Genomic DNA, 12,681 nt, shown 5'->3' with positions numbered 1-12,681 from the left:
TATGAATTACTATCGTCGCTTGGAACTTAGTAATGGACACCATTTCCATTACTAACAGAATAAACTTAGAATCATATCTTAGGCTTACAAAGCTCTATAGACTTCTAGACACAAAAAGAACTCATAATTCCAATACGGAACTACTAATGAGCTCGGATACCGAATTCCTAGTGACACTCTATGATTATCACTCTATTATCTGTGGTATCAGCTAACTCTTCAAAACATAGCAGATCAATATCCCATACAGATCTAATACTATGCTCTGATACCATCTGTGGCGCCCCGCCGAACACTAACATAAATCCCCATGTCAGATTTCAAGGTACGAGGTGGCACCTCAAAATTTCGGCATGGTCTCCTCTGTTTATGTTAGCATTCCAAGGCGATTCAACCTGCACCTGATAAATGACATACAATCCTGCATATAACAAACAAAATATAATACTAGCGGAAGTCTATATACGTCTAATAATGTTCGATAGATCAGAGTGCGGAAGAAGAAAAATTATATACAGGATTATACAAAATTTCTCACTCTAACAGAATTCCTAACCCTCAAGACAGAATCCATAAGACTACTTGGAGAAACTGACACCACTAGGGGGTATAGTCCTAGTACTTACCAGGTGACGGACTCTAGTTGTCTATCTGACCAACCAGATGATCCTCATTCGTTTTCTACACTTGTTTCGCCAAGCTTCAGATCTGAAACTAAAAAATGGAGAAGGAAAGGGTGAGTAACAATGGTTACCCAGTAGGAAAACAAACAATTTCTGCCAATAACCCTCCTAACATGAACGAATAAGCATACTGAATCATTTTAAAATATAAAATTTTACAGAAGAAACTACGATTAACTGGTACATATAGCCAGGGATGAGCAACTAAACATTTTAAAACTCACATTACATCGATCAGCAATACTCACTATAACATTATCTTTTTATACAAATCTAATTGATCAAATGGAAATAATAAACATGGATTTCATTTTATATATCAAAATAAACAACAGATACATAATACACAATGGTGGAGTATTGGAATTAGAGTGTTGGGATTCACGACTGGATCGCTCCCAGTCGGGACATGATGTTACAATTTCTCTCTGGCTTTTAGTTCCTGATTTTGTGGCCGGTCGCTGCCCTTACCACACTTGGTTACCATTTATCCGGCTCAGGCTGGCCGTTTGACGTGACCGTAAGCAATGGGTCTCTTTTCGATGTGTAAGAACATTCGACTACTATAGATTGTTAGTGATCACTGACCAATCATCTTCGTCTATGCCTATCAGGCGTACATGTGATTCCCAAATATACAAACCATTCGTATACGACCACCTTTACATTACAAGTTCACTGGTAAAGATAGAGAGGAATAAACCCGGATTCCAGTTGTGACTCCACTCTCATACGTGTCCCATACCACGTATGAGCTTGGTGGTCCCTACCGTACATCCCAGGATAGTACACCACTCCGGATGATATGATGCACTATCCCTTCAGGCATTCACAAACTCTTTAACAGCTCACAAAATAGCTACTTATATATATTATTTTCATTTGAAAACAAAAGAGAAATTAACAATACAAGGTTGAGAATAGATATCCAGTTTCCTACCATGCAAGTGTGGCCACCCGGCCTAAAATAAATAACATAACGGAAACGTAAACAGCGCCTCGCGCTAACAGAAAGGAAATAAACATGCAACCAATAATATTATCCCTGGATATCTGTTCACCAACCTACACACAACACAACAACGTAAAATGCAGACATCACCCCTCGGGTGTGACTCTGACATTTTACCGTTTCATACCTTTTTTCCCTTTTTATTTTTTTTTCAATTTTCAATCTCTTCAATAAAACATCATTTTCTGATATTCATCAACTCAATATGAGTTCATTGAATATTAAATCACATTTTCTAACTAAAGAATTTATTTTTATCAATAATATTGAAAAAAAAAATACAAATTTCATATCAAAACGGGGTCCAAGCAGTGCACAAGACCCAATTTATGGCAATAACCCGTTAAAACACCCTACCCACGTATAATTTATTAAAAATACAATTAAACATATCAAACATGCAATTTCTAGCGTGAATTTTTGAAATAACAAAATAATTCTATATTTTAAAAATACATCCAAATTTTTTGATAAAATCCTAAATGCAATTTTCACAATCTAGATTACTAATAGAAATTGAGAGTTCCTTACAATCACTAGGCGACGGAATTGAAGCACGTGCGCGGAAATCGAGACGATTGGTACGAAAATCTAGGCAGATCGAACTTCGAAGCGGCTGATTTTCGAAACTGGCTTGGTGGTTTTGAAGATCTCGATGTACTCGTCTCTTCTCCCTTCTACGGCGAAAGACGGTTTGACCCCGAAATCGATGAAAACTGAGGTCGAAGTTACGAAAATCTTCGTATAAAAATACGGCTGATTTTTGACTATACGGGGTGAAAAAGACGAGAAAACGGAAGGAACTTGGTTGGGTTATGTAGAGAATGAGGCTGCGGACGTTTCTCCCTTCTGCGTCGGAAAGCGATTTGACCCCGAAACGGACGAAATCCGAGGTCAAAGTTTCAAAATTTCCGAATCCAAATACGGCTGATTTTTGACGATATCGGGTGAAATAGAAAGTTAAATGAAGATAGGTTGGGTGGGTTTTGTAAAGAATGAAGCTGCGGACCTTTTTCTCTTCTGTGGCGATCGTCGAAAGTGGACCGTTTGCGAGAGATCTGAAGTGGAAAAATCGGAGGAAAAACAAATTTCTTTTTTTTTTCGTTTTTTTTTTCCGCACTGTTTGGACGAGTGGGGAAGATGAGATTAAAAAAAATTTAAATATTATTTATATAATATTTGGGACGAATTCGGTATTTCGCCTATTGTTTTGATCGACAATAACTTGGTCATTCGGTCTCCAAAACTGACAAACGAATACTCTATTTCGCCTAATTTTTCATTCCAGATCTAATGGTATAGTCAATTTCTACAAATTATGTCTCCATCAAAAAATTACATTTTTGGCCTGACGTGACCCATAAACTTGATGTCGTTTTCGTTTTTGATGATAATTTGACTTTCTGATCTCCAAAACTAACAAATAAATAGTCCATGTTGAATAACTTTTCATTATGAACCCAATGGTATGATCGAATTTTAAAATTATTGCTCTAACAAAAAATCACTATTTTAGCCTGGTCCGACCCGGTAATCGAGGATTTTGCAACTTTTATATTCGGACTCGCATTTGAGCGTGCTTACAGGCTAAACTATGTTTTTTGATCATTTTGAATCTAATGGCGAGGTCAGATTCCATTAAAAATGATCAAAAACATCCTAAAATTTTACCCCTAAATCCCACTTTCAAGATTTTCTTAAAATTCCACTATTTAATTTCCTCGAGATACGAATTAAAAATTCGGGGTGTTACACTTCTCTCTTCAAATAAAACAATAAGCTAGATAAGACTACTACTAAAAGTTGGAAGAAAAATTGGCTAAAAGATCCGTAAAGATTGAACATGGGAAAAATTTAGTATATACCTAAATTGTAGTAATGTGTAAGTCAAATACGCATTGGATCATCCTTATTGCATAAGTCCTTGCTATGAACTATTCCAATTTGTTTGCCACCAACTGCATAAGAAAATAATAATGCTTGAACATTTAAAATTTTCTTTAAAAAATAGCAAAGGCATGAGCCAAGATTATGCTCTACAAATGGTAAAACATGATCTATAATTGTCATAGAAGTGGTCAAAACGTCATGTTCACCAATACTAGGAGCCATTTGGATGTAAGGATCTAATATACTCTTTTCTAGAAGGTTGACTGGGCCAATCAACAAGCAAAATGGTCTGAATATTTTCTCTGTGTTTTATGTGGCGTCCCGCCAAACGCTAACACAAATCCCCATGTCAGATCCCGTGGTACTAGGTGGAACCTCGAAATTTCGGCATGGTCTCCTCTATTTATGTTAGTATTCCAAGGTGTTCAACCTACACCTAATAAACGACATACAATCCTGCATATATATACAAAATATAACAATAGCAGAAGCCTACATACATCTAATAACGAACGATAGATCAGAGTACGGAAGGATAACAAAACACAGAACTATACAAACATCCTCACTCTAACAGAAGTCCTAACACTCAAGACAAAATTCATAATAATCCTGGACAAATTGACACCACTAGGGGGTATAACTCCAATACTCACCAAGTGACGGACTCTGGCTGTCTATTTGACCCACTAGATGATTCTCACTCGTTTTCTACACCTGTTTTGCCAAGCTTCGGATCTGAAATTAAAAAAGAAGAAGGAAAGGATGAGTAACAATGGTTACCTAATAAGGAAGTAAACAATTTTTGCCAATAACCTCTCATAACATGAACGAATAAACATACTGAATCATTTTAAAATCTATAAAATTTTACAGAAGAAATTACGATTAACTGGTACATATAGCCAGGGATGAGCAACTAAACATTTTAAAACTGACATTACATCAATCAACAGTACTCACTATAGCATTTTCTTTATATACAAATTTAATTGACCAAATAGAAATATTAAACATGCATTTCATTTTATATATCAAAGTAAGGCAACATATATATAATACACTATGGTGAAGTATTGGAATGAGAGAGTTGGGATTCACGACTAGATCGCTCCCAGTCGGGACATGATGTTATAATTCTTTACTGGTTTTTAATTCCTGATTTTGTGTCCGGTCGCTGCATTTACCACGTTTAATTGACCATTTATCCGGCTCAGGCTGGCTGTTTGACGTGACCGTAAGCAATGGGTCACTTTTCGATGTATCAGAACGTTCGACTACTCTAGATTGTTAGTGATCACTGACTAATCATCTTCGTCTATGCCTATCAGGCTTACATGTGATTTCCAAATATACAAACCATTCGTATACGACCACATTTACATTACAAGTTCACTGATAAAGATAGAGAGGAATAAACCTAGATTCCAGTTGTGACTCCACTCTCATACGTGTCCCATACCACGTATGAGTTTGGTGGTCCCTATCGTACATTCCAAGATAGTACACCACTCCAGATGATATGACGCACTATCCCTTCAGGCATTCACAGACTCTTCAACAGCTCACAAAATAGTTATATATATATTATTTTCATTTGAAAATAAAAGAGAAATCAATAATACAAGATTGAGAATGGATATCCAGTTTCCTACCATGCAAGTATGGCCAGTCGGCCTAAAATAAATAACAGAACGAAAAAGTAAACAGTGCCTCGCGCTAACAGAAAGTAAATAAACATTCAACTGGAAACATTGTCTCTGGATATCCGTTCACCAACCTACACACAACACAACAATGTAAAATGCAGACATCACCCATTGGGTGTGACTCTGACATTTTACCATTTCATACTCTTTTTTCCTTTATTCGATTTTTACCTTTTTCAATCTTTCAAATAAAATATCCACTTTTCTGATATTCATCAACTCAATTTGAGTTCATTAAATATTAAAATCATTTTTTCAACTATGAAATTCATTTTGTTATCAATAACATTGAAAAAAATATCAAAACTTAGATCAAAATGGGGTTCAAGTGGTACACATGACCCAACTGACGGAAATAACCAGGTAAAATATCATACCCACGTATAATTTGTTATAAAATATAGTTAAACATATCAAACATGCAAGTTCTGAAGTGAATTTAAAATAACCAATTGAATTTGATATTTTGGAAACTCACCACAAATTTTTAATAAAATCCTAAATGCAATTTTCACAATTTACGATTACTAATAGAAATTGAGAGTTTCTTATTATTTCTAGGCGATGGAATTGAAACACGTGCGCGAAAATCGAGGTGATCGACTCGAAAATCTAGATTGATCAAATTTCAAAGTGACTTATTTTTGAAACTGGCCCGGTGATTTCAAAGATCTCGATGTCGTCGTCCTTTCTCCCTTCTTCGTTGGAGGACGGTTTGACCCCAAAACGGATGAAATCCGATGTCGAAGTTACGAAACCCCCGTATATATATATATATATATATATATATGACTGATTTTTGACGATATAGGATGAAAAAGGAGATGAAACGAAGAGATCTTGGGTGGGTTTTATAGATATCAAGACTGCGGACCTTTTTCTCTTCTGCGTTAGTCAATTAAAGCGGACCGTTCACAATGAATTTAAGGTTGAAAATCGGAGAAAAAATGATTTTTTTTTTATAAAAAGGTTAGCTGACTTTTGGTCGTTTAAAATGGGAGTGAAAGTGAAAAAAAATTAAAAAAATTTATTTATATATATCTTGGGACGAAATCGGTATTTTACCTATTATTTCAATTGAGGATAACTTGATCGTCCGAACTTCAAAAGTGACGAATGAATACTCTATTTCGCCTAATTTTTTATTCTGGATCTAATGGTATAGTCAATTTCTATAAATTCTATCTCTAACAAAAATTTACATTTTTAGCCTGAGGTGACCCCTAAAATTGACGTCATTTTCGTTTTTGACGATAATTCAACTTTTTGTGCTCCAAAAATGACAAATAAATATTTCATGTTTAATAATTTTTTATTATAAATCCAATGGTATAATCGAATCTTAGTAATTCTTGCTCTAGCAAAAAGTTACTATTTTAGCTTAGTCCGATTCGGTTATCGAGGATTTTGCAACTTTTCTATTCGGACTCGCACTTGAGCATGCTTACAGGCTAAAGTGTGTTTTTCAATCATTTTGAATTCAATGGTATGATCAGATTTCATTAAAAATTATCAGAAACATCCTAAAGTTTTACCCCTAAGTCCCACTTTCAAGATTTTCTCAAAATTCCACTATTTATTTTCTTCGAGATAAGAATTGAAACTCGAGGTTTAACATTCTCCCCCCCATAATAAAAATTTTGTCCTCGAAATTGAAATCATATCTTATCAAACTTCATCATCACCGTACTAACACAACATATATAATGAACAATATATATTTTCGATTATCATTTATTCTTGGTCCCAAATCAATCTCATTTATAATTCATAACCTTATGTCACCTATATTGCGTCAATCCAACACATTCATTAATTAATCACTCTGATTCAAACTCATACTCCAACTAATCCATTATTTGTAAAATCCTAAGGTAATAATTAACTCACATTATCTCACTTCCCCACCAATATCTATCAACAACAATCTTTTCATATCTTCTCTATTCTTTATCTTTAATTCTCTCACCCATTACACCGTCTATTATGTTTTACCCCTATTTGCATGAATTTTACTCATCAAAGCATAGTCTTACCGCAAACACACCCCTATCTTTATATTCAATTCAATATTACATTTTCTACTTATTATGATATTTCCTCAAAACCTCTGTCATACCTTTATAATTTAAAATCTTACTCGAGGGGATAAATCCTATATCTATTTTCTCACAACTTCATTAAGTCACCATTAATGCAAGATTATTCTTTCTACATTTTACATCGACCCACCTCCTAACTTATACTCTACTAAATCTTTTTTCTTTTACATACCACATGTTCTTTCAAAATTATACGATACCTTTTCCAAATTTCACCAGTTTCTCAACTCAACCATATATAGTATTAGTTATTACCCATACATTCACTTGCTATATAGTCACATTACTAATCTTATAAATCGCACTCGCCTTCTCACACATTACAACCATCCTTACACCTAAAACATACCTATCAATTATCAAAACGTAGTCTAGTTGATTCCCGGTTAGCTTTTTATTTTTTTATTTTTTTTATAAGCTTGCACCTTTTCATTCTAATTTCGAATTAGTTTCATTTCTTCACCCCCTTATTATTTGTTGAGTAGTTTCTACTCCGTCCACTTCCAGAGGCTTCTCAATCGCAAATTATAATAAATATCAAATCTCTAGAAGAAATGTGAGGTTAAAGATGAGGATGAGATGATAGCATAGAAAGTGGAAAGTGGTAGGAGAAAGGTTGGTTGTTTAGTCCACTCCGAATATTATACTAGAATAATGAATAGTTGGAAGAACAGCTCTAGCAAGTATGCAAACTTTCAACAGAATTATATGATCTAGAAGAACTAATATTGAATAGAACTTCAATTTCTAATATTATAATTAGAAATCGTACTTTCCAAAACTTCGTCGGAGACAAGTACTTTCTCCTGGGTCATAACCCTTGCTCGTGCCTATGATAAAAAACATTATCTCTTGATATGTCCCACCTGATCACACGCGTAACATGTCAACGATCTTGTCTATGGAGTAGGTAATTGGTAGACTGGGGTCTATAGGCTCTGAACCTACCTTGTTAGTTCTTTTGACCCTGTGGCATCATTGGAGCTCCAGTTGCTCTCAGTTATGGGGGAACCCTACAACTCGGTAGTGGAGGAGTTATATATTGTGGATATATACTGATCCGGAGGAGATTGGCCTCGAATACATTGACTTCTTGATCGGATCTGATCTGGGAGAAAAAGAAATCTAAGATCGACTAATTTGCCCCTTGGAGGTCTGTAACTCCATATCCCTTCACTCTACCCTCTAAACTCGACTCATCGTATTTCTATAATTAGTAGTCTCAATCATTGACCTCTTGGTCCTTAGGTAGGGTTATAGTCCTCTAAAGAATTTACGGGTCTTCTGTAGATCTATCAGGATAAGCTCGAACTCATATCGTGACAACCTAGAAAACATCTTATCGTAGTTTGTAATTGATAGATTACCCTGCACTAATCTCAAAACTCCTAGTGCTTGATTTCTCGAGTAGTCTCGGATATAAATCTATCAACATACATCCTCTCAAAGTCTACCCACTCAAATGATCCATCTCTACATTCTTTTCAAAACGTTACTAATGACTGGCATCCCCGTCCAATTGGAATGTAGTCACCGTTACCCACTGATCTCTCGGCACTACATGGCATTCAAAATCTTTCAGGTCTTCAAAATCCTAAATCTCGGTGGACGTAATCGTTGAAAATTCTACAACCACATTCATGGATTTACCTATCCTTTGGGCTGGGGAATTCTCTCATTTTTCAAAGGTCCGACCTGTGGTAGTGGTCCTTGAAGTAGAATAATATTTTCTTATTACGAAAAAGTCCAGCGCTTTTTCATTTCTTGGATTTAATGGTGCGCCTTGCAATTTACGTCTTGTACTATTTTTCACTTTCAATCACTACTCTTGTTTATTCGGGGTGGCAGGAGTACGTTATCAACTTTATTGAAATTTGGTGGCCTTATTATTCTCTAAATTGGTTTGTCTAGTATCTTTCAGAGTCACACATCCTTAATCGATTGACATCAACCCAAAATTTGCTCTCTTTCATGTCTCGATTTTCCACATTCATGACATACCACAACTCTTTCTTTCAACTAATTTAGTAGTATATGTTGTTGTTTTTTATAAAATTCATCCATCCATTGAGTAGGTATGTCTAAAATCTCACACCTCATATATGATATTTTTTTCGATGAATTTGCTAGATTTGTAATTGTTTGTCTCTTATTAGATATTAATTGCCTTTCTTCCATTTGACTTCGAGGTAATGGTGGTTGTATTATTCATATTTCATCTTTGGACTTGACATGAAACTCAACCATCTGTCCCATGAATGACATTAACTATGTAACTAAGTTAGTGGTCTAATCCAAAATTTGTCTCGTCTCTGTTGTGTTTCGCCATCTGCCTCGTTCACTCCTCTCTCTTGTGTTTATTTATAACAAGGCATTTATCAAAATAAGGTCAAAAGTGTTCTTACGTAACTAAGAATTGCTATCGTAGCTTGGAACTTAGTAATGGACTCCATTTCCATTACTAACAGAACATACCTAGGATCCTATCCTAGGCGTACTAAACTCTATAGACTTCTAGACACGGAAGAACTCGTAATTTCAATACAGAACTACTAATGAGCTCGGATACCAAATTCCTAGTGACACTCTATGATTATCGATCTAATATCTATGGTATCAGCCACTTCTTATAAACATAACAGATCAATATCCCATACGGATCAAATGCTATGCTCTGATACCATCTGTAACGTCCCGCCAAACGCTAACACAAATCCCCATGTTAGATCCCGAGGTACTAGGTGGCATCTCGAAATTTCGACATGGTCTCCTCTGTTTATTTTGGCATTCCAAAGCATTCAACCTGCACCTAATAAACGACATACAATCCTGCATATATATATACAAAATATAACAATAGCGGAAGCCTACATACATCTAATAACGAACGATAGATCAGAGTACGGAATGATAACAAAACATAGAATTATACAAACATCCTCACTCTAACAGAAGTCCTAACACTCAAGACAAAATTCATAATAATCTTGGATAAATTGACACCACTAGGGGGTATTAACCCAAATACTCACTAAGTGATGGACTCTGGCTGTCTATCTGACCTACCAGATGATTCTCACTCATTTTCTACACCTATTTCACAAAGTTTTGGATTTGAAACAAAAAAAATGAAGAAGGAAATGGTGAGTAACAATGGTTACCCAATAAGGAAGCAAATAATTTCTACCAATAACCTCTCCTAACATGAACGAGTAAACATACTGAATCATTTTAAAATCTGTAAAATTTTACATAATAAACTACGATTAACTGGTACATATAGCCAGGGATGAGCAACTAAACATTTTAAAACTGACATTACATCAATCAATAGTACTCACTATAGCATTTTCTCTATATACAAATTTAATTGACCAAATAGAAACATTAAACATGCATTTCATTTTATATATCAAAGAAAGGCAACAGATACATAATACACTATGGTAAAGTATTGGAATTAGAGAGTTGGGATTCACGACAGGATCGCTCCCAATTGGGACATGATGTTACAATTCTTTATTGACTTTTAGTTCCTGATTTTGTGGCCGATCGCTACATTTACCACGTTTGATTGACCATTTATCCAGTTCAGGCTGGCCGTTTGACGTGACCGTAAGCAATGGGTCTCTTTTCTATGTGTCAAAACGTTCGACTACTATAGATTGTTAGTGATCACTGACTAATCATCTTCGTCTATGCCTATCATGCGTACATGTGATTCCTAAATATACAAACTATTTGTATACGACCACCTTTACATTACAAGTTCATTGATAAAAATAGAGAGGAATAAACCCAGATTCCAGTTGTGACTCCACTCTCATATGCGTCCCATATCACGTATGAGTTTGGTGGTCCCTACTGTACATCCCAAAATAATACATCACTCCAAATGATATGACGCACTATCCCTTCAGACATTCACGGACTCTTTAACAACTTACAAAATAGTTACATATATATTATTTTCATTTAAAAACAAAAGAGAAATTAACAATACAAGATTGAGAATGGATATCCAGTTTCCTACCATGCAAGTATGGCCAACCGGCCTAAAATAAATAACAGAACGGAAAAGTAAACAGCGCCTCGCGCTAATAGAAAGTAAATAAACCTATAACCAGTAACATTATCCCTGGATATCCATTCACCAACCTACACACAACACAACAATGTAAAATGCACACATCACCCCTCGGGTGTGACTCTGACATTTTACCGTTTCATACCATTTTCCTTTTTTTCAATTTGTACCATTTTCAATTTTTCAAACAAAATATTCACTTTCTAATATTCATCAATTCAATTTGAGTTCATTGAATATTAAAATCATTTTTTTATTAATAACATTGAAAAAAAATATCAAAACTTCGATCAAAACGGAGTCCGAGTGGTGCACATGACCCAACTAACGGAAATAACCTGGTGAAATATCCTATCCACGTATAATTTTTTATAAAATACAGTTAAACATATCAAACATGCAAGTTCTGACCTGAATTTGAAATAACCAATTGAATTCGATATTTTTGGAAACTCAACACAAATTTTTAATAAAATCCTAAATGCAATTTTCACAAAGTACGATTACTAATAGAAATTGAGAGTTCCTTACTATCTCTAGGTGATGGAATTGAAACACGTGCGTGAAAATTGAGGCGAACAACACGAAAATTGAGACAGATCGAATTTCAAAGCAGTTGATTTTTGAAATCGGTCCGATGATTTCGAAGATCTTGAGTCATCGTCATTTCTCCCTTCTTCTGTAAAGGACGGTTTGACCCCGAAACGGATGAAATCCGAGGTCGAAGTTACAAAACCCTCGTATATATATCGACTGATTTTTGACGATATAGGGTGAAAGAGGAGATGAAATGAAGAGATCTTGGGTGGGTTTTATAGATGTCGAGGTTGCGGACCTTTTTTCCTTCTACGTCGGTCGTCGAAAGAGGGTTGTTCGCAATGAATCTGAGGTTGAAAATCGGAGAAAAAATGAATTTAAAAAAAAAAAAGTTGGAGGATTTTGGGTATTTTAAAACGAAGGTGAAAGTGAAAATAAATTAAAAAAATTTATTTATATATATCTTGGGACGAAATCGATATTTTGCCTATTGTTTCGATCAAAGATAACTTGACCGTTCGGACTTCAAAAGTGACGAATGAATATTCTATTTCGCCTAATTTTTCGTTCCGGATCTAATGGTATAGTCAATTTATACAAATTATATCTCTAAAAAAATTTTACATTTTTGACCTTAGGTGACCCCTAAAATTGACATCAT

General features: G+C 35.0%; 1 long non-coding RNA gene across 1 annotated transcript; it reads right to left on the bottom strand.

Annotated features, from left to right (window-relative positions):
- Positions 1–428: 428 nt before the first annotated feature.
- Positions 429–2,593, bottom strand: LOC147401592 (uncharacterized). The gene is made up of 2 exons (XR_015178218.1): positions 2,227–2,593; positions 429–714 (listed from the first exon to the last, which is right to left on the bottom strand). It is a non-coding gene; the product is annotated as an uncharacterized LOC147401592 (long non-coding RNA).
- Between the last annotated feature and the right edge of the window lie 10,088 nt (positions 2,594–12,681).

This window comes from Akebia trifoliata, chromosome 5, assembly GCF_017979445.1.
Source record: "Akebia trifoliata isolate Shusen 1 chromosome 5, ASM1797944v1, whole genome shotgun sequence".
In the NCBI taxonomy this organism is placed as follows: Eukaryota; Viridiplantae; Streptophyta; class Magnoliopsida; order Ranunculales; family Lardizabalaceae; genus Akebia; species Akebia trifoliata.
Note: the sequence above shows the minus strand (reverse complement) of the source record. Positions and strands in the feature narration are given on the sequence as shown.